The following is a 22,838-nucleotide window of genomic DNA, read 5'->3' on the forward strand; positions in this document are numbered from 1 at the left end:
TTTTGAGTTGAAATTGTTTAGGAAAAAAAAAATGATATACAGTATCATTGTTTGGAAGTTTGTTGACCTAGGTAGGGTATCCCAAATAGAACTTATCGTCTGTCCTAAACTGTGATTAAGTTCGAGATGGAACATAATAAGAGCCATCATCTCAAAAAAAGATGCTTAGAATCTCATATCCATGGGACTTATAAATGTATATAAAAAATATGAGCTAATTCACTTATTATCAATTATTACTCTTGAATTGAAAATTCATATATACAAGTAACATGTTTTATATTAATTTATACTAAATCATATAGTTTCCCTTACCCTTACAAATAAATTTAGATTTAATTATAATTAGGTATATAACCTGGATTATTTTAGTTCGATAAACGTCAATATACAAAATTTGATATTAGACATTACCAAAAGGGTATCGACAAAAAATTGGGTGAGGTTGCGGTCAAACAAAAAAAGTTGATATTTTAGTGAATATAGTTTTAAAATCTGGTAATCTTGAAAAATAGAGAGAGCAATATATAATATGTTAGATAATAATATAGAACTTCAAACTAGTAGATTACTCTCAGAATATCAATTTATTTTTTATGGGAAATTTTTATATATACCATTAAAATAAGTTTTTCCAAAAATATCACATTTCAAATTATCAACCCAAATCTTAAAAAAATTATACATTCTTAATTTTTTTTTCGTATTATTAAAAAAAAACTAAAATGTAGTATTTTTGAAAAAAACATTAAGTATGATATTTTGAGAAATTCCTCACAGTTCTCACCAAAAACACAAAATAAATTTTGTTTCCAAATTTAACACATACTCAAAAATAGCTTTGACACAAGTTTTATAACAAAATTAACACATACTCCATAAATTTCCAAAAATAGCACTACTTGACACAATTACAATTATGCGCATGATATAGTTTTGACAAATAGAGTTTAGCATTTAGAGATTAGAGTTTAAGTTTAAAATTTTAATTTGAAAGCATGGTAGTTGATATATCATGGTTTTTGTGGTTTTTAACCATGATATAAGGAGTCTTTTAGAGTCTTTTGATTTGTGATATAGTTTTTGTGGTTTTAGACTCCTTATATCATGGTTACAAGTTTTCTAGGATTTTATTATGGAGAGAGCAAAGTGAAGCGATTTGGATCATTTTGGAGCAATTCATCAAGGAAGAGAAGTTGGATTCGATTCAGAGTGATGGTGTCGATCGACACCACCTTGGTGTCGGTCTACACCCTGTTTTGTCTGCGAGAGAAGCCAAGTTTTGGAAGTTTTACAAAGTTGTCCGAAGTTTTCCATAATTGCAACACAAGTCTCTGACGTGTTTTTGGACATATAAATAATATTTTTAGGTTTTAGAAACCCTTAAGTTATTTTTTAGCAAATTTTATTTTTCTGTGAGATTTTGAGAGCTTTTGGGAGAGAGAGATCTGAACTGCTTTGAGAGAAGAATTCATATACTCCCTCTTTACTCTTTTAATTTCAATAGCTTATTATTCAGAATTATGTTTTGTTCTTCATTGAATATGTCTGAGTAGTTTGCTTGTTAGGTTCAGGGTTTTTCACAAGGATTTTATGATTTATTAGATCTGTTTATTTAGGATTCATTATCTTTCTAGATCTTCATCATATGTTGTTCTTCATATTAATCCTTGATTGGACATCTAGAATTAATACTCTAGGAAAATAAATTGATATGAGAATATAATTGATTTTCTTGATAAAACCTTTTGATGAGCAAAATTACTTTCTGCAAAGAGATTTGATTTAGTAATTTTGTGAACTTATCTAAACATGTTTTTAAAGCTTATTTTTAACCTAGAATTTTACAAAGAGATTTGGATTTTCTGGTTTTAAATTTAGATAATATTTGCAGTGAGAACTGATTTATTTTACAAAAGAGTTTAGAGTTCTAGATCTGATTTTTAATTGCTTGAATTCTAATTTATTGATTGATTTAATATTTCATAATTTCCTGAGAAATTCCCTAGACCTAGCTTTTTAATCCCTTGAATTTACAACAGTTTTATTTTAATAGTTTGTATTGTTTTTCTTATTTAAATCAATTTGTTTAGCGTAATCATAAAACTCTATAATTTATTGTGTAGTCTTGAGTCCTTGTGGAATTCGACCCCTAAGTACTGCAGTGATCTCTTAATTTGAGAGAGTAGCTCTAGGGTTTAATTTGAGCTTATCAAATTTTGGCGTCGTTGCCGGGGACTCTTTGATCTACCATTTGATTTGAGTTTTTAATTTCGTTTAAATTTTTCTTTTATTTTCTACTTACACGTTTTTGTTTTTCTTCTCTTGTGTGTTTCAGGTACATGCCAAATAAGCCTAACACAAGGAGCAACAAGACTGGTCCTACTGTAAAGCTTACAAATCAAGAGTTGGGAAAACTTGAGCGTGAAAACCGAAAAGCAGCCAAATCCTTGAAGATGGTTAACACAGTCATTCTAATGTGTGATGAGGATGGTGCTTTGAGGGATCAAGAGGGTCACTTGCGCAATGAGCAGGGCCAAAAGATTGATGCAGAAGGCATTGTGATTGCTGAAGTTGTTGTGGTCGACGAACAAGCTGATGGTGTCGATCGACACCCCTTTACAGCTGACGGACGTGGAGCTGCAAACCACATAAATAACCCAGTTCGAAGACAGGAACAGAACCGAGACTTGATCATGACCATTGCTGACTTTAACCGGGCTGATTTGATGTATGAGAACCGGTCTGCAATTGTTCCTCCTCCATTCCCCATGAATGATTTTGAGCTTAAGCCTGCTTACATCCAGCTAGTTGGGCAAAGACCTTTCTCTAACCTGCCCTATGAGAAACCTTTGGACCATATTGAGCACTTTGAAGATCTGGTGACCAGTATCAAGGCCAATGGTGTGACTGAAGACTACATCTACTGCAAGCTTTTTCTATACTCACTTGGAGGAGAAGCATCTCAATGGCTAAAACAGTTGCCAGCAGGATCTTTGACATCTTGGCAACAAATCAAGGTGGCTTTCCTGAACTATTTCTATGATGATGCAATGTCTGATGAGCTGAGAGTCAAGTTGTCCTCTTTCAAGCAGAGACCAGATGAAGCTTTCAAGGCAGCTTGGGTGAGATTCAAGGCTTATCAGAGGGATTGTCCACATCATGGCTTTTCAAGAGTACAATTGTTAAGTATCTTCTTCAGAGGATGTGATTGGGAGTATCAGTTAGCCTTAGATGTTGCAAGCCATGGAAACTTCAAGACAAGATTTTCAGAAGATGCTGAAGCTTTGATTGAGAATTTGGCTTCCAGTAATAGCACTAAAAGAGCAGATGCTGAACGGAAGAGATTGCATGGAGGATTTGATTCAAACCAGTTACCTTCTGTTAATGCCAAGCTGGATTCAGTTCATAATCTTCTAGTGGGTAAGAAGTCAGTCCAATTTGCTGCTGAAGTTGAGGCATTTGAGCCAGAGCCAGAGAATACAGAGGAGAATGTGAACTATGTCTATGGCAATCAAGGCCAGCGGTTTGGAAATCAGCAAGGCAACAAGCCTTACAATGGGAACTCTTTAGGGTACACTCCTAACCCAGATTACCAGAAGCAACAACAGAACAACAGTTATACAAGAACCTATGGGAACTCATCCTATCAGTCTCCACCTCCTAAGACTTCTTCGGAGATTAGAATGGAGGACATGCTTGAGTAACTTTTGCAAGGTCAGGAGAATTTGACAGTGACATTCAATGGGAAGATTGATAATGTCTACACATAGCTTACTGGAAAGATTGATGCACTGAATGTACATGTTAAGTAATTGGAGAATCAAGTTGCAAAGACTGCTGGGTCTGTCAAACGACAAGAGGGTTTACTTCCTGGAAGAACTGAGTCAAACCCCAAGCATGCTTGCAATGCCATATCACTGAGAGATGAAGATGATGGTGAAATTTTTTCTGCAGAAAAAGGAGTGAAATCGTAAAATCTGTCGGCTTCAGATGATGGTGTCGATCGACACCACCTGGGTGTCGGTCGACACTCATCTCAGACAGAGCCCGAAACTGCAAAATCTCAGGTCCCAGCAGCTGTTGAGAGAGTGTACAAGCCTAAGGTCCCTTTTCCTAAGCCAAGAAGGTCCAAGCAGGAACTTGAGGAAGCTAGATGCAAGGCAATGATGGACAAGGTGATGATTGAGATGCCTTTGATTGATGCAGTAAAGCTTTCACCACCACTTAAGCGCTATGTGAAGAGAATGGTATCAAATGGTTTGAGCCCTGAAGAAGGAGCTCTGCTTACCAAGGATGTCAGTGCAATTCTTTTGAACCAGCCTCCACAGAAAAAGAAAGAGAGGAAGCAAGAAGTGGTTGTCTCTAATAAAGTGAGTGCGATGATTTAGTGTAGGACTGCAGAGAAATTACCAGATCCTGGGAGCTTTGTACTTGATTGCACTATCTCTGCAGAACGGTTTGCTCACTCACTCTGTGATCTCGGTTCTAGTATCAACTTGATGCCACATTCTGTTGCTGTGAAACTTGGGATGACAGAATTCAAGCCAACTAGATTATCTCTTATCTTAGCTGATAGATCCCGAAGAATCCATGAAGGTGTTTTAGAGGATATTCCAATTAAGGTTGGAAACTTCATGATTCCCACTGATTTTGTGGTGCTGAAGTATGATAAAGAGCCTAGTGATCCTCTCATCTTAGGAAGATCTTTCTTGGCTACAGCTGGTGCCATCATAGATGTGCAGAAGGGACAAATAGCACTGAATGTGGAAGGTTTGAGTATGAACTTTGAGATGGATAAGCTAAGGAGAGCTCCTACCATTGATGTACAAATATTTTCTGTTGAGAAGATTGCTGGGATAAGCTGCAAAGAAGCAAATACACGAGCAACAGGCTCAGTGTCGACCGACACCCTATCAGCATCGGTCGACACCCCTCTGCGACCGAGCCCACACTTGACTAGAACTGAGAGCTCGCATGACATTCTCTATGCTTCAAGTCAGAAAGTTGTTCCCAAACAAAAACCTCCCCACTCCACACTCCAGAGTCCACAGGTAAGGCCAAAGTACACATCTTCGGCACCTAATCTCCCTCCTATCATCAATAAAAATTTCAAAGATAGAAAAATTGTTTTGCAGTTAACCAAGCCATGAGATTATCGTAGAGCGCTTGTTTCTTCTGTTGATGATTTTGCAGGACATAAGAGAAGCAAACCCATCCCTAAATCCCGCCCTAGTCCTGTTCCTCACATCCTTGGCAGACCTCATGCACCTAAAGCTTATACACCACCTTGGATGAAGAGGACATTTTCTCGGAGGCATTCACTGCCATGTTCTGATCCACCGGACGCCTGAGCTTCAAAACAGTCAAGCTAATGACTGAAAACAAGCGCTTAGTTGGAGGCAACCCACTTCTAGGTTTTTTATTTTCCTTTTGAGTCATTTTTCTTTTTGCATTGAGTCAGCTTTTGTTTGAAATTATGAACTATATATCTATCATGTTGCTTTTAACTTGTGTTTGAGTGTTTCTTAACAGAATAATCATCCAAGGATTGATCCAACAACACATCAACACAACTAAAGGCAACTAACAAGGAGCTACGGCCAAAAACCACCATTCATGATGAGTGTCGATCGACGCTGCTATGGTATCGGTCGACACCGCTGGGTAACCCGAGAATCAGTTCATCTTTTCATTACAATTTCCATAGATTTTTTTTTTTTGCTTTTCTCTTACTTGAAAACACTGGGGACAGTGTTGTTTAAGTCTGTGAGAGGTTGTTTATTAACTAGGTTTTTGTTTTTGAGTTTTAGTTGTGTCAGTCAAAACCATAAAGTTTGAGTCAAATTTTTCAAATTTTTCTTTTTGTCTTTGGGAATTATGATCTTGACTAATGATTTCTCTTATTTGGCTAACACTCTAATGATTATTTGTTTATGCTTGATCTCAGAACTGAAGCTTAGAAAGACTATGAGCCTTATCAACAATCTCGAAAGCCCTTATTCAATGGATATCTGATTGATCTAACGTTGTCTCAACTTTTATCAAGATTTTAAATGGACTTAAATCTCTTACTTTGGGGTTGGAAATCAGTGGACTAGACTTCTTCTTCGGGTCATACAAGACAGTACAAATTTTTCAAAGTAAGTCTCCCCTCTCTCTTTCCTTCAGTACTTAAAAAAAAAAAGATCAGGAAAAAAAAAGAATAAAAGATGAGATGATTTTGATCATTTTAGAGGGGTAGGTAAATTACCTGTGACCTCATTATTCTACTCTTGAGTCAAATGATCACACAAAGCTTGGAAGCGAGGGGTAGGTAAATTACGGATGACCCCAATATTCGCTTACACCTTTGAGAAGAAAAGAAAATTAGGGAGAAATCAACCCCTTGGAAGTGAGAAAAGGGAGAGGAAAAGAGATGTATGAAGAATGTCTTGGCCTGAAGAGAGTCCATATGCCATTGATCGAAATTCCCTTGGTAAGAATTCACCTTATTTGTGCTTTAATATTGACTTGAGATGATAATAGAGATTTCAGAGATTCCAAAGGATTGTGGGATTTGAGTAAAGAATGTTTGTGCTTATCATGGTTAAGTATAAGAAGTAAGTTCTTGAGTCAGGTAAATGAAGAGTGCGAATAAGAATCATCATGCAGTTGAGTGAGTTCCCACTTTTCAAACCTCTTTCACAGGTCTAAACTTTTGTTTTGCTTGAGGGCAAGCAAAGGTTAAGTCTGGGGGAGTTGATATATCATTGTTTTTCTGGTTTTTAACCATGATATAAGGAGTCTTTTAGAGTCTTTTGATTTGTTTTCTAGGATGTTTTTGAGTCTTTACAGGTTTTCTAGGATTTTAGCATGGATAGAGCAAAGTGAAGCGATTTGGATCATTTTGGAGCAATTCATCAAGGAAGAGAAGTTGGATTCGATTCAGAGTGATGGTGTCGATCAACACCACCTTGGTGTCGGTCGACACCCTGTTTTGTCTGGGAGAGAAGCCAAGTTTTGGAAGTTTTACAAAGTTGCCCGAAGTTTTCCATAATTGCAACACAAGTTCCTGACGTATTTTTGGACATATAAATAGTATTTTTAGGTTTTAGAAACCCTTAAGTTATTTTCTAGCAAGTTTTATTTTTCTGCAACCATGTGAGATTTTGAGAGTTTTTGAGAGATAGATCTGAACTTCTTTGAGAGAAGAATTCATATACACCCTCTTTACTCTTTTAATTTCAATTGCTTATTATTCAGAATTATGTTTTGTTCTTCATTGAATATGTCTGAGTAGTTTGTTTGTTAGGTTCAGAGTTTTTCACAGGGATTTTATGATTTATTAGATCTGTTTATTTAGGATTCATTATCTTTCTAGATCTTCATCATAGGTTGTTCTTCATATTAATCCTTGATTGGCCATCTAGAATTAATACTCTAGAAAAATAAACTGATATGAGAATATAATTGATTTTCCTGATAAAACCTTTTGATGAGCAAAATTACTTTCTGCAAAGAGATTTGATTTAGTAATTTTGTGAACTTATCTAAACATGTTTTTAAAGCTGATTTTTAACCTAGAATTTTACAAAGAGATTTTGATTTTCTGGTTTTAAATTTAGATAATATTTGCAGTGAGAACTGATTTATTTTACAAAAGAGTTTAGAGTTCTAGATCTGATTTTTAATTGCTTGAATCCTAATTTATTGATTGATTTAATATTTCATAATTTCCTGAGAAATTCCCTACACCTACATTTTTAATCCCTTGAATTTACAACAGTTTTATTTTAATATTTTGCATTGCTTTTCTTATTTAAATCAATTTGTTTAGCGTAATCATAAAACTCTATAATTTATTGTGTAGTCTTGAGTCCTTGTGGAGTTCGACCTCTAAGTACTGCAGTGATCTCTTAATTTGAGAGAATACCTCTAGAATTTAATTTTGAAACTTTAAAAATAATGTGCCAAACTTAGAAACAAAATTTATTTGTTTATGTGCTATTTATGAAAATTGTTTTAATATATATTTATTTTTTACTCTACTTGGTTTATATAAAGTTAGAGATAAACGTCAATGTTTTCAGCCAATCTCTTCTACTAAATCAATGGCTACTTTATGCATGGGTTTAGCTCCTATTTACCAAAATGCCTCTGTCCACAAGTCTCGTCTTCAACGTCCTCAGCGTTTCATATGCAAATCTATGTCAAAATCGAGGCCGGATGCTAATCATGTTGACCTCCGACGACGCTCCGGCAACTATCAACCTTCTTCATGGGACCATGGTTATCTGCTCTCCATCGAGAACAAATATGCGGTGAATTATTCATCATTCTTAACGCTTTATTTGATGAGATTTTTAATTACAAAGTTTAAATAGCTACATGTAACTAGTTTAAATTTATCTATCGACATATATATATATATAGTAGTATATATATATATACATATATATAACTACAAAACATATATTAGAATGATATTTGACTAATTAAGCTGTTGGTAATTATATTGTATGGAAAAGGTAATATGTCATGACTTTATTGGATGAAATTTATTTGACAAACCATTTAGTTATAAAAAAATTGTTAAAGGGTTCATGATAAATATTGATTAAATATTTTACACAAATGATGTATATATATGCTATCATAAATCTGATTTTCTTCCCCTAATTTATTTTTAATTAGCGTAGTATTAAAGAGGGCTTACTAATTAGTTATAATATGATGGATACAGAATGAAAAAGAAAGGATGACTAGACACACACTACAAAAAAAGTGTGGTATTGAATCATTTATTTTCTATTTTTGCATCAGTTTTAAGTGATGCAAAAATAATTTACATCACTTTAATGAATGATTTATATTTTGTTGATGCAAATAATTTGTATCAATTGAAATAAATATTTGCTTCAGTTATTAGAATTGATGTTCATTTACATCACTTCTAAAAATTGTTACATTATTTATGATAATTAATGTTAAATATTTATATCATTTCAGAAAATTGATGTTGAAATCAATATTATAATAAATTATATGAAAATATTTTTTCCTTTAATATAATATTTAATTATGTATATAAAAATCATATTTGTTTATATATTCATTTTATAATTTAGCTATATTATTTATACTGTATTTATGGGATCCACACAAATAGTTGTTATCCCATTAGAATGTACGACTAAGTGAGAGATTATATAGGAGCAATATTGAAAACATTTTTTTGATACAGCCGATGTGGGATAACAACTCTAATCGGCTATTCTGTTTTTTTTTTTAATTGTTTTTCTTTTGTGTATTGTTAATTTGAATTTTAGTTTTAGTAGATTAAAGAGTAACATATTATTCTTTTTTTATTTCTTTTAGTTCAGTTAATATAATAATTTGACATATAATTTTACTAGCATCATTTTTAAAATGATGTAAATTTTGGATCATTTTTCTAAGTGATGTTAATATAAATTAATAAATACATCAATCATTAAGTGAAGTAAATTTATATATTTTGTGTCAGTATTCTGAAAGTGATGTAAATGATTTATATTTGTATTAATTATAATAAAATGATTCAATAATAATATCGATTATTATAACTGATGTAAAATTATAATTTTTGTATCAATTATTAAAAAGTAATTTAAAATAACATCACTTAGTTTTGTGATACTATTTAAGTGATACAATATGTCTGTTTTTTTTGTAGTGACGTGTTGAAGCAAATAGTGAAGAAGATGTTAGATGCTGTAGAGACGAAGAGCCGTCTCGAGCAATTAGAGCTCGTCGATGATTTGCAAAAACTTGGGGTTTCGTATTACTTTGAGCTAGAAATAAATAACATTTTAACAAATTTTCATCATGAAAATGGAAAAAATACTTGGAAATGTAACAAGGAAGAAGATTTACATGTAACCGCACTAGAATTCCGACTTCTCAGACAACATGGTTTTGATGTCTCAGAAGGTTAGTATTTTCATATTCAGTAAAAACGAAATTCATAATTTCATTGTATATATAACTATACTATATTAACTAGAATTAATGACCGTTTATTCAGATATATTTGATGTGATCAGCGACAAAATAAAAAGCAATACGTTCAAGAGTGACGATATTAAAAGTATCATCACTTTGTACGAAGCCTCGTATCTCTCCACGAAATTGGATACAAAATTGCATAAAATCATAAGACCTTTTGCAACAGAAAAAATAAGAAAATTCGTTGATGATGAAAGTGAAACGTTAAACGTTGAGGTACGTGAGATGGCGATCCATGCGTTAGAAATGCCGTATCATTGGAGAATGAGAAGGCTAGAGGTGAGATGGTTCATTGATGCATACCAGAAGAAACATGACATGAATCTTTTTTTGCTGGAATTTGCCAAAATCGATTTCAATATGGTACAAACTGCTCATCAAGAAGATGTCAAATACGTTTCCAGGTAATAGAGATCACCAGAAGAAATATAAGTACGTAACTGATGGTTTTGGTATCTCACATTGGTATTTTATATATACTCTTTCTAATCCTCTCCCTTAAATTATATGAAGTTGGTGGAAGGAAACAGGTTTGGGTAGTCAACTTCACTTTGCAAGAGACAGAATTGTTGAAAATTATTTTTGGACCGTTGGAATGATACACGAGCCACAATTTGGATATGTCCGACGGATCGTGGCTATAGTTGCTGCACTTATTACAGTTATCGACGATATCTACGATATCTATGGCACTCTTGAAGAACTAGAGCTCTTCACGGCTTTGGTTGAAAAGTAAGTACACTCTACTACTTATATTTATCCTCAATTTTCGTGGTATATTATCAAAACTATATAACATTATCCGAAAATATATATGAGCGTATACGTGTGTAAAATATGCAGTTTCCAATTAAAAGCAATATTTAAATAATCATTTTCACACACAAATTCGCATAAATATTTTTCAATAACCCCGTTGACCAAAAAAAAAAAAAATCAATAACCCCTTTTTATTAGAATTATAGTTTTTTCGTCTTTGTAAATAAAATTATTGAAATTTGATGATATATTATTAATTAGGATTTTTAATTATCTATTTTTTCGTTTGAACCAAAAAAAAAAGAAACAAAAAAATTCTCATGATATTTATTATTTAACACTATATATCTGCAGTTGGGATGTAAATCGTCTGGATGAGCTCCCCGAATACATGAAGTTGTGTTTTCTTACTTTGTACAATGAAATTAATGCCATGGGATGTGATGTTTTTAAATATAAAAATATTGACGTCATACCTTTTTTCAAAAAATCGGTAAGTTCAAATTTTCTTTATTCATTATTGATGGATATATAGTATTAATTGTATTATGATTTTGTTGAAACTAGTGGGCAGATTTATGTAAAGCGTTTCTACTAGAAGCAAAGTGGTACAAAGGAGGATACAAACCAAGCTTAGAAGAATACATGCAAAATGCTTGGATTTCTATTTCTGCTCCAACAATGTTAATCCACTTTTACTGTGCTTTCCCTGACCAAATCTCGATTCAAGTTTTGGAGTCTTTGGTCCAACAACGACAACAAGTCGTCCGATGCTCTGCCAGTGTGTTCCGTCTAGCTAATGACCTTGCAACTTCGTGGGTAAATGATCTCCTCCCTCTTACCTTCTAGTCATGTTTTATAAATCGCATATGACTATAATTCAAAAGAAGATTATATATGATGATCTTGTAAGTTGTAAGTCATAAATGAAACCAAAGTTTCTAAACTCAACAACCTGAATTAGGAGGACGAAAGTCTCCTTTTCACGTACGTGAATGTGTTTGGTAAAATGTAGGATGAATTGGCGAGAGGAGACGTTCTCAAGTCGGTTCAATGTTACATGCATGAGACTGGAGCTTCGGAGGAAGAGGCACGTGTGCACGTACAGCAGACGTAAGTCACACGTGGAACGAGATGAACTACGAAGCAAGAACGGCGACACGCAGTTCATCGTTACTTTCTCAAGATATGGTGGAAGTTGCAATGAACTTGGCTCGCATGTCGCAATTCATGTATCAGCATGGCGATGGTCATGGCTGTCCCGATAAAGCCAAGATCGTTGATCGTATCCAAACCCTGATCGTTGATCCAGTCCCATCAGATTAAATTACACAGTAATAGTAATTTCTCATGGTAACAAAACAATTTCTATTTTACTTTGTGTGGGATCTTTTTTTTTGTTTTGGTTTAATTGTGTGGGATCTTGGATTGCCAAGCTGATTTGAAATAAACTATCTATTTCCAAAATTAATATTCAGCAATGTGAAACTACTTTCAAGATTCAGCAACGTGAATGTGTTGGTAAGTGGGTCAGAATAAATTAGTAATCACATAGATCAATGCCTAAATTTTCATAAACTACGACAATGGGTCAAACCATAAGTTACAACGAACCTAAATCGATTCTCAAAAACATTCAAGCAGAGAAATTGAAGAAATGGTTCTCATATTCTATAAATCATAATCAAGATTCATCACATTCTACACAGAAGATACCGAACAATTCCCCGCCGAGAATCATCTTCATCTTCAACCTCAACCGTCGCCGTCTCCGGTTTCCGGCGAGCAAAGCACGAGAACGAACTGTTTCGTGTTCGTAATTTGAAACAATCGGTTGTTGTCTGCCATGGATTGCAGCAGCGATCGACGGTCGAGATAGCACTGCTTCGACGGAAATGGCGGCGGATTTTAGACGAATTGGTAAGGGGAGTGTGGAGGCGGTGGTGACGGAGATCGGGAGATATGTTACCACCGGTGAAGTTATCAGAATCATCTTCGTCCCTTCACTGCATTATCCACCGGACCGGAGTATATAAAAGAGAGACTCGCACGCGACAACGTATTAGAAAAATAATGCGACATCGTTAATCAACTCGACTACATCACCCATATACAGTAAACTTTTAACGGGCCTTTGACCCATTATGTTAATTAAAACAAAGATGTGTGGAGGCACATACATTAAACCGGATATAACCGAAGCTATACCAGCGTAGTAGACTAGTAGTCAATACATGTTAATAATTACACCATCATTTTCCTATCAATGTTTATGTCATAGAAACTTTATCTTATAATTTACCAACGCTAAAAGCATGATGGAGACAAACACTTCTTTTCATACCTAAACGGGCCATGTTTTGTTGGCAAACGTAACACGAGGATCACGAGGCTTATATAATTTGGAAAAGATTAGATGAAGAATTTAGTTCGGTTTCACTTTTTACGCGAATGGCTGTTCTGCCTGAAAGACCCATCGTTTTGTTGGCTAACATAATAGAGCTGTGTTCTGGTCCATGTTTTAAAAATACTCGCCTACCTCGATTACGCCCAGTAAAATCGCTAGGTCCACTAGATCCACCATTTCCGCTTTAATTAATGACTAATCTTCGTCTAGCATCAATTATTTGATTATATATGTCAAATTTAGTTATAACCCGTCTAATCCGATTATTTTCCACTTAACTTTGTGTATACTGACTGTTTTTGGAGCAAAATATATATACTAGATTAAGATCTGTGCTAGAGCACGGATTGAAATTTATTTTATTTATATTGTAATATAGGATGTTTAGAGAATTATTTTTGTTTCATAATATATGATGTTTCCAATTTTCTATGCAACTTTTAGATTAATTTTATATTTTATATTATGAAGTCTTGTATATAATTGGTTAAACTTTTAAAAAGTAACTATTTCTTAATCTGTGTGTTTTAACTAAAACATCTTATATTTTAAAACGCAGGGAGTAAAATATAATTTATGTGATTATTTTTTAAAAAAATTTGGATAAAACATTATGTAATAAAATCATATGCTAAATATGATGGCTTGAAAAAAAACACCTATTTTGTAAGTTTTATATTGTTAATGATTCCAGATAAGTACCCGTGCTATAACACTGGTTAAATTTTATTTTATACAAAATTTTGTATATTTATATTTTAAAATAAAATTTTAATATGTTGCAATTGTTATATATGAGAAGTTATTTCAACAATGTATATTCTACATCATGACTTGAATGTCATTATAAGACATAATTTTGTAAATTTGGTTTTTAAAAAGCAAATTATTATATTATGAGTAATTTAATATATTGTTATACTTTTTATTTTAATATATTTGGTTTCTTGAAATTCTTTTATATTATAGTGACATATTATTGACATTGCTATAACAAATAAATTTAGAGTGTTTATAGTTTCTAACTTTTATATCAAGTTTCAATATATTAAAAATATTTCAAAATAAATTATTTGAAGTTTATTATATTATATAAAATTATAAAATTTAACAAAATATGAAATTAAATTTAAATATTCAAATTTTGACCTGTTACTCATTAAAATTTTTAATTCAATAGATATTATTTTTAAAGAATAATATTACTAAAGCTTGAATATTTTATAGATTGAACAATGTATATTTGTTTTTAAAAATTCAACTTATGGTATATCCGGAAATAAAGCTATTTTTTAATTATAATAAATAATATGATAATTTATTTGTTTCACAAAATAGACTTATATATAAAATTGAGAGGTGAAGTATAATGATAATTAACAAATTAATATATTAAGTTAGATATCAAAAAATTTTATTTGATGAATAATTTAATAATATAATATGTTAAGTTAGATGATATGATTCTTTAGAATATTTTTTTTAAGATTTTCGGTATAATCTATCTGTAACCAATTAATCTATCATTAATGTATAACCTATTTGTAACCAACTTATTAAAATTATACACTACAAGAAAACACGCCTTTTGCAAGGACGAGTTGCGACGGATTAAAGCTCTCGCAAATTTGCGGTGGATTTGCGAGGAATGTACGAGACATAAAAAATCCCTAGCACATCCCTCGCAAAATTGCGAGGAACATGGTCGTCGCAAATCCGCTGCTCATTTGCGAGGTATGTACGAAAAATTCGCTGGGAAGGTCCCCTCCCTCGCAAATCCATCGCAATATTGCGACGATTTTGCGAAAACAGAATCCATAGCAAATTTGCTATGGAATTGCTAGTGAATTACGAAAGCCATAGCAAATCCATTGCAAAGTTAGGAAATTAATTTTTTATAAATATTACAAAAGTTAATATAATTATTCTGAAATATATTTGAATGTGTTCATAAGGTGAATTATTCTATAATACATTACTATTAATGATTAAAAAGATGATAGAAAAGAGTATGATGAGACATTGGACCTTATAATATACTTGAAAGTTATGGTGAGGCACTACCTGATTTCCTGCGAGTCCTAGAAGACACTCATAGGAAACATGATGGGTCGTTTGTTGATGGACTGTCTGAGAAGGTGTACAATGAAGTGTCGTCAAAGATAGCTAAAGCTGAGTCTGAGCTATTATCAGCGGATGACATGGAGAGCAGTGCTTCTGGCGGGTTATCAGTAACTGTGAAGAACCAAATTTATGCCGAGGTAAAACATGCTTCATTGTTTATGTTAATGTTTGTGTTTGTGTAAACTATGTGTGTATATGTTTATGTTTATGTTTTTGTAAACACTTATGGTGTGTATATGTTTTGTTGGCAGGTTGCTCCGAAGAAAAAGAACCGGATATATGGGGTTGGTAACATGCAAGCAGAAGCATCTTCAGCTCAGATTGGTTAACCGCCTCCTCCTTCTGAAGATCCACTTATTCTAGCTGCGAAGCTTGCTGCTGTCGAAGCTGTTCTTGCAACTCAGGCAACTCAACTACATGCCAATGCAGAGAAAATGCAAGAAAATGCAGTGAGGATGCAAGAAAATGCTCTGAAGATGCATATTTTTGATGCATATTTTGATTATTTTGCATCGAAAGATCCAGACTTTGCTGCTAGATTTCGCCAAGAAAATTCACCGGCCAGACCTGCGACCGGAGATGGAACCACCGGAGAACCTACCACTGGACAGTAAACACTGATGAACTCTCTTTATCCTTTGAACCTCTCATATGTAATGTTTTGTGTAGAACAAAATCGGTTATTATGTTTTGTTAACTTATTTTGTAAACTTAGTACTTCTAATTACAGCTTTAATTTGCATAAGTTTAAGGTTTAATTTTAATTACAGGTTTAATTTTAATTACATGTTTCATTCTAATCAAGCTTACTAAAATGAAAATTTTAATTTTTTTTATACCGTTAATATAATTTGCGACGGAAATATTAATTGCAAAAGCATCGCAAATTTGCGAGGGATTTACTAGAGACAGAATTGCTAGGATATTGCTAGAAAAATAGTTCCTCGCAATATGCGTGGGATTTGCGAGGGACAATTATTCCTCGCAAAAGTTGCGAGGGAATTACAACGTTGACCGATTTACGAGAAGCAATTTGCGAGGAACGGACTTTCCTCGCAAATCTCTCGCTTTTGTTGATTTGCGAGGGATTCACTATATGCACGTCCATCGCAAGGCGTGTTTTCTTGTAGTGATATAGTCTACAAAACAATATTGTGTACTTCTATTTTATTATATAGGGGATTTTTTGTTATTTAGACATTTAAATTAAAAGTTTATGATGTTTTACAATAACTACTGTACAAAATTTTAATAAAAATTATAAAATTTTCTTTTAAAATTATGTTTTTATATGTTTATCATAATTTTAAAGACAGCAATATAGTTTTATATTATTATTTGATATTTTTTCTTTTAACATAAACAGAATTATACATATATTTAGTACTATATTTTTGTTTTATTATTAATTTAACCGTACAACTAGTCCCCGATTAATTCCCATTTAATCTCTGATTTTTTCGATAGGCGCTAGGTCCACCTCAACCGTCCAACTAGCGCCTAACGATTTCTAAAACATGGGTTCTTCCTGAAGGGGCCATTTTTTTTTTTTTGACATCCAAAATAACACACCAAGACGCGATATCTAAATGCAAATTGCTTCTCAATTACTATGTGGTAACTTTGGCTATTTGAATACCTGGAAAAAAAAAATTCCGTAGACCTCCCTAATCTCGGACTTTTTCTATAGATTGGAGATTTATCCTGAGTTATTAAAAAATATATATATTTGTTTGAGTTCCTATATTAATTACTAGACAATTTACATCGTTTGGAAACAATCAATCTATATTAACATTTTTGCAGCAGTTTTGGCTAAGAAAGCTTGGAGCTGAGAAATATTTACATCTCAATGACATTGTAATTAATACATTTAGAAAAAAAATGAAATAACCAAAAATCGGGTATGAAAATAAAATTTTTCCTAAAATATCTGAACAAAATTAATTTCTATTTTCTTTTTTTAATTACAAGTTTTAAATCTATATATTATTGGCTTTTGAAAATTTAAAATGATAAGATAGATTACTAAATTGATAAGCAATTGAATTTTTTTGATAATAAAAGTATGTAGTTAATTACGGCATTTACACTCATACCAATTAGCATATTCCAAAATAATCTTCTAAATCCTACAAAACATATCGAAAATGATGATTTTTTAAAGATGATTCCAATTTTCTAACCAAGATATTTGGAAATGACTCATAGAAAAAATTCCTACCATTTTTTTATACCACTATAAATACTTCTCATAAGCAAACCAGTTTTTCTAAAACAACGTTAAACGCCAATGAAAAGGTGATTTATGTGCTACTTATTATGTCTTTTTGTCCTGTCTTTTTTACTTTTCCTGTTTTCATATTTTGTCCTCTCTAATATCGTTTTTTTTTCTATTAGGGTGTTAAGATTTAGGATCCATCATCCATGATTCTGTCAATATTTTTTATGGATTGTCAAATTCGTGATTAAAGTTATTAATTTACATTATACTTTGATAAAAGACTGTAGAATACAAATGGTCATGATATACTAAATAAACATAAATAATGCATTGAACTTTGAAAAAATCTTATAAAATGAAACAAAAAATAAAAGACCAAAAGATTTATAATTTGGAACAGAAGGAGTATTATAAATTATCATAAATACATCATTTTTGTAATTAACATTGTTTCAAACCTTTAAAGTAATGATATTCAATTATTTCAATTAAAGTTTACAGTTTATCATTGATAACTAATTAAAATAAATGAAAAACTAAAATTTATGTCTTTTCGCAATATTTTTATTTTCTAAAAATTGAATTAATAAGGAAGAAAATGAGTATTATTTCGTCCAAGATAAATACAATAACACAGTTAACCCTAGACATATGGTATGTACATACCATAATTGTTTTAAGTTCACATTTGCTTTTTTAATTTATAAATACATACAAACATATTTTTATGTGTGTAAAATCTCATGAATATTTTATAATCTTATAAATGTGTGTAAAATCTCATAAACGTTTTATAATCTTATAAAATCTTGTAAACCCTTATAAGTACCTTATAAATAATTATGAGATACTTGGACGAGATTCCTATGACGAGATATGGATATGTTATAAGATTTAAAATTAAGTTCTTCTAAAAAATTAGTTATTTGCATTTTAAATTAGAGATATTTTTGAAAAACTGACAATTGAAAGGGGAGAAACTTTGAAAACGCGTACAGCAAAAGAGACATTTGTAAAGATGTTCCATTTTTCAAATGAGCGCTAAATTACAAAATTTAGCATATAATTATAAACCAAACGCAAAGGAAAAAACGTGGCTACAACATATACGAATGTGATCTTTGTGGCAATTATGTGACTAAGTGTCACAAAATATTTTGTGGTTAACTCGTAGCAACTTAACGGGATAGCAACAATTATCAGTTAGCTATAATGTTATAGCCACACAATTTTTTTTTCTATAGATATTAACAAAATATCCACAAAAATATGGGCATAGTTACAATATAGAATTCAAATTTGGCACCTTAGTTTTAAGATCAAGACTAAAAGAACAACTTTTTTTTATTAGGTTTAGAAAAATCATTCAAAAATTAAAGCTCTCAATCTCTCAAACTCTCCTAAGTCTCTCCTAAGGTGATGTCACAACTCAACAACCTTGTTTTTATAACACCAATCCTATTCTTAATAGAAAACTTTTGTATTAGATAACTCCTAAACAAAACTTGACCCTTATCTTTTTGGACTTCTAATTTAACCTTATCTAACATTCTCTTTCCTAAATTTGAAGCCTCTTCTGCCACATCTCTCATGCTAATGAGATTCCTTATTTCCTTAAACTTGGTTCTCCCAAGCGCTTTGGTTAAGATGTCCGCTTTCTGCTCACTCCCGGGGACATGCACTACCTCCACTTGCCCATGGAACATCTCTAATAAAATGATACCTTGTATAAATGTGTTTACTTCGACCATGGAACACTAGATTGTTTGTCATAGAGCTGACCGATTGTCAATCCGAATAGTTACTTTCTCACATGGAGATCCGAATGTGACTTCTCTTGCTGCCTCAGTTCCCGCCATAAACACTCCTTCACAAGATGATAAAGCAACACTATCTTGATTCTGAGAACACCAAGTAATTGGGCTCTCACCAAGATAGAAAATGTGTCCGGTTGTGCTTTTACCATCGTCGGGATCGACGTTATGGCTGTTGTCGCTATAGTCTACTATCCGTAGCACCTTTGATGGTGCACGTTCGAATGTCAAACCGAGATTGATTGTTCCTTTCAAATAACTCAAGCATTTCTTCATAGCAACTCCATGAGATACCCTTAGATCCTGCATATAGAAACTTAAGAATCCCACACAATATGTTAAGTCAGACCTCATATGCAACAAGTAACAAAGACAGCAAATGTTCTTCCTATAGCTAGAGGCATCAACCGACTCTTCATCCAACTATTTGCTCAGTTTTAACCCTGACTCCATCGGTATGTGTACTGGATTGTAATCCTCCATCCCTGCTTCTTCTAAGATCTTTAGAGCATATCGTTTTTGGTTCAATGTTATACCTCATTCATGTTGACAAACTTCAGTCGTAAGATAGTATGTCAGCTTTCCTAGGTCAGTCATATCAAATTTTGTTGTCATCTCCTTTTTAAGTTGATCAATAACACCTTTGTTTATACCTGTAACAAACAAATTATCAACGTATACAGCCACAATAAGAAAATTTCCATCTACTTCCTTTCAATAAATAGACGGTTCCTTAGAGCACTTCTTGAAATATAACTCACAGAAGATTTGATCTAACTTGTTGTTCCACGCACTTGGAGCTTATCTCAGACCATACAAAGCTTTGTTTAGTTTATACACCTTTTTCTCTTTTCCCTTCTCTTCAAAACCCTCTGGTTGATCAGCATACACTATCTCTTTTAATTCACCATGAAGGAACGTTGTTTTTACATCAAGATGATTCAGTTCCCAACATACACTGTCTCATTTAAAAAACCTCTTCAAAGTGAATCCCATATTGTTGTACATAATCTTTTGCAACAAGTCGTGCCTTGTGTTTGTTTATGCTACCATCAGAATTTCTTTGATTTTAAAGACCCACTTTAATCCGATTGGCTTCACTCTTACAGGTGGATCAACAAGATCCCAAGTGTGATTCTTGTTAATCGAAATTATTTCATCTTCACAAGCCATGATTCATTCCTTAGTCTCGCATGCTTCTGCAAAATTCCCAGGCTCCTCGTTTAAGTGTAAAAGTAACGTTTCTCCTTCTTCTTCCACAAGATGTAAGCATTCTTCTTTTGTGGTTAAGACATAATCATCAAGGTATTTTGGTATTGAAGTCTGTCTCACAGACTTTCTAAGAGTCACATGAGCACCTTCCACTGTATTCTCTGTTTTTATTCTAACATCCTCTTCTGTTTTTTCATTAATTTCCGAGTTCTCATTAACGTCAACAGGTTGCTCTGTCTCAACATTCTTCATCTCTTCTTGAATTCCTTGATTGCCAAATTCTCCAAACGTGATACTGAAGCTCCCATTATTTTCTGACTCTGAACTTTCTCCATTCCAATTCCAGCCCTTTGCTTCATCAAACACCACATCCCTACTAGCCACTATCTTCCGGTTCTGCAGATCATATAGTCTATACGCCTTTAAACCTGGTTCGGTTCCCAGATGAACCAACATTTGAGACCTATCACTAAGCTTCCTTAGATGTGGCTTATCTACTTTGGCATATCCAATGCACCCGAACACTCGTAGATGCTCAATGGTTGGCCTCTTGCTTCGATACATTTTGTATGGTGTTTTTTTCTTCTAGAGCTCGTGTAGCTATTCTGTTCAAAAGATAAGTGGAATGCAGAATGGCCTCTCCCCACAAGTAGTTTGGCATATGCATTTGCTTCAAGATGCTTTTGGTCATTTGCATCAGGCTTCTATTGTGTCTCTCAACCACTCCATTTTGCTGCGAAGTATATGGAGAAGTGAGGTGTCTTTTAATTCCCGAGTTGTCACAAAATGAGCTAAATTCTTGCGAAACAAATTCTCTCCCTCTGTTAGTTCTGAAAGTCTGCGTTCTCCTGATTCTTCCTCTACTAGTCGTTTGATGTTATTGAACTTTCTGAATGCTTCCCCTTTTCTTTAACAAGACTGTCCACATATAGCGTGTATAACGACAATTAAATCAACCCGATCGAATCAGAAATTTGTTGGTGTCGATCGACACTCCCCCTAGTGTCGATCGACATCCATCCCAAATAAGACTCTTTGGTTCGCGATGTTACAATGATACATCCCCTGTTTTAAAAATTCCTGCTTAGCACCGATTACGCCCTGTAAAATCGCTAGACCTACCCTCTCTGCCTCGATTAATGACTAATCCCCACTTACCATCGATTATCCAATTATTTCAGTCTAATTTGATTATAACCCGCTAATTCGATTACTTTCCGCTTAAATTCGTGTATACCAATTATTTTGGAGCCAAATATAAATCAAATCTATATATTTTTGTTATTTAGACATTAAATAATTAAGAGTTTTTGATGTTTTACAATAATTGATGTACAAACTCTTAATGAAAATCATAAAAATTTGTTTTAAAATTACGTTTTTATGTGTTTACCGTAATTCTAAAGCGAATACTATAGTTTTATATTGTTTTTGATACTTTTTTTAACATAAACAGAATTATATATATTTAATACTTTATATTTTTATTTTATTATTAATTTAATAAAATAACTCTAAAACTAGTTTCTGATTAATCTGTGGTTAATCTCTGATTTTCTTGCTACGCGCTATGTCTATCTCGACTGCAGGACTGACACCTAGCTATTTATAAAACAGGGGATACATCTAATAGAAGCTCATGGGATTATCTTATATAAGCTTTAAAGCTTTTCTTGTTTTCAATAATAATAAAAGAAAGACAAATTACTATATTGTTTTCCTGTGTTATATGAATATAACTTCAATATATCAAGATAGTGCGCTTGAACGAGTGGCAAGGCAATTCGTGTGCCATGTGAATATTAAAAAAATATAAACTGAATATAGTAGTACCTCACTACCTTGTTTGTGCTAATGACTGTACTTCTACCTGAAGGTAAAGGGGTTGTTCTGTAGGCATACATAATAGACGTCACCAAATATAACATGAGAATCACGATGGTACCCAAATCATTTAGGCTTTAAAGAGAATTAAGTGTGTGTGGCAGGGTACATTATTATTTACAGGTACCCAAATCCCTAGTTATTATGGCTACGATAATAATAAGTTCACCCATATATGTTGTACTCAACACATATGTTACCTTGTTTTTAATTTTTATTTTTTCCTGCTAAGGTGACAAACTTGTAAGGTAGATGCTCTCTTGTAATACCTTCACACCTTAATGATATTTACAGTTAAAAAAAAAAAAAAAAAACAGAAGCTTTTTACGAAAAAAATTTCGTCTTGGATATATGGTATCTTATTTTTTACTGTTGTAACATGTAA

General features: G+C 32.8%; 1 non-coding gene and 1 pseudogene across 2 annotated transcripts; one reads left to right on the plus strand and one right to left on the minus strand.

The window, feature by feature from the left end:
* Positions 1–3,062: 3,062 nt before the first annotated feature.
* Positions 3,063–3,169, minus strand: LOC147945320 (small nucleolar RNA R71). Its single transcript, XR_015597921.1, has one exon. It is a non-coding gene; the product is annotated as a small nucleolar RNA R71 (small nucleolar RNA).
* Positions 3,170–7,988: 4,819 nt separating this feature from the next.
* On the plus strand, positions 7,989–12,255 carry LOC104779780 (beta-myrcene/(E)-beta-ocimene synthase 2, chloroplastic-like; annotated as a pseudogene). The gene is made up of 7 exons (XR_015596533.1): positions 7,989–8,303; positions 9,698–9,954; positions 10,049–10,433; positions 10,543–10,761; positions 11,143–11,281; positions 11,356–11,607; positions 11,804–12,255. The product of XR_015596533.1 is annotated as a beta-myrcene/(E)-beta-ocimene synthase 2, chloroplastic-like (transcript).
* Positions 12,256–22,838: the final 10,583 nt, after the last annotated feature.

Source organism: Camelina sativa, chromosome 4 (genome assembly GCF_030686135.1).
Source record: "Camelina sativa cultivar CO46 ecotype springtype chromosome 4, ASM3068613v1".
NCBI classification, from domain to species: Eukaryota; Viridiplantae; Streptophyta; class Magnoliopsida; order Brassicales; family Brassicaceae; genus Camelina; species Camelina sativa.